General features: G+C 42.3%; 1 long non-coding RNA gene across 1 annotated transcript; it reads right to left on the minus strand.

Annotated features, from left to right (window-relative positions):
* Positions 1 to 102: 102 nt before the first annotated feature.
* On the minus strand, positions 103 to 655 carry LOC107835535 (uncharacterized). Its single transcript, XR_001661317.1, has 2 exons — positions 449 to 655; positions 103 to 259 (listed from the first exon to the last, which is right to left on the minus strand). It is a non-coding gene; the product is annotated as an uncharacterized LOC107835535 (long non-coding RNA).
* Positions 656 to 1,123: the final 468 nt, after the last annotated feature.

The raw sequence follows: 1,123 nt of genomic DNA on the forward strand, positions 1-1,123 counted from the left end.
CTAAAGCTCCTCACATTTTGGGAGGATTGTATTAGGAGTTTGATGCCTTATAAACTACAGTATATACAATAATGTGTGGAGTGAGCAGAAATAGAGACTTTGTTCACTGAGACACAACAACTTTTATTTTTCTGTTTGTCTCAACTCTCCATGGAGCTCTGCCATCTCTGCTGGTAGCTGCTTCCTCCTGAAGGAGATCCTGTTCTGATGGTTCTCCTCATCGTTCTCCATGTCAGCCATGTTGCTCTTCTTCTGCTCCCTGGGAAAAGTAATTAGATGTTATAGCTTATAGCACATAAATGTGGATAAATAACAGTTACTAATGTAAATAAAAGCACAAAAGCAATAAAAATACAGCAGACTTTGTGTTTTAAATGTCTTCCATGACTGTATGTATGCAACCTTAAATGTAGTACAAACCAGACAGATATATCTCCAAACTGCTCACCTGGCTGGAGAGCAGCAGCTGCGTCAGCTGCGTCTGCGTCGGTGTTCACCGTGGGGCTCCGTCGGCTCTGAAGCGGCTAACGAGACTTTCCATTCGCTCCACTACTGACAAAAACGACTCATTCCTCACGGCTCCATCGAGCTGCCGCTGAATATTGAAATCCGAAGCAAAGAAAAAAGCCGGCATCTTATTTTAGTTAATGGCTTGTTTGTATCTTCCATCACTTCCGTGTTGCAGCGAGTTTCAAACGGGTAACGGGTGGAACCACCAGGGGTCGCTTCCTCCACATTTTGAGCGCCCATAAAAGGGAAGCTGTCAGGCTGGTGGGCAATTGTCAATCTCCTCTGTGTTTGACCAGGTGTGTTGGCCCACAAGTCCCACTGTTGTGATCAGGTTTGTCAGTTTTTTTGTTGTAAAGAAAAACTCTTAAACTGATTATATTTAGTCAGTGTGTTTGTGTGATGTTTTTATATAGGGCCACACTGCATGTGTTGAGCTGACGATTCCTACCTGGGCGTGTGGTTTGTCGACGCTGCAGGTAGGCTTTGTATATTTTTAACTGGATTGAATTGAATGGTTTTATTGTAAAGATTTAATAGGTGTTTGGTAATTTGTTTTTTTGTTTTTTGCAGTTGTCGCTGCACCCTGCTGTTCTTTTAGTTTGATTTTCTTTTT

The sequence above is a fragment of the Poecilia formosa genome, unplaced genomic scaffold (genome assembly GCF_000485575.1).
Source record: "Poecilia formosa unplaced genomic scaffold, Poecilia_formosa-5.1.2 Scaffold3825, whole genome shotgun sequence".
Classification (NCBI taxonomy): Eukaryota; Metazoa; Chordata; class Actinopteri; order Cyprinodontiformes; family Poeciliidae; genus Poecilia; species Poecilia formosa.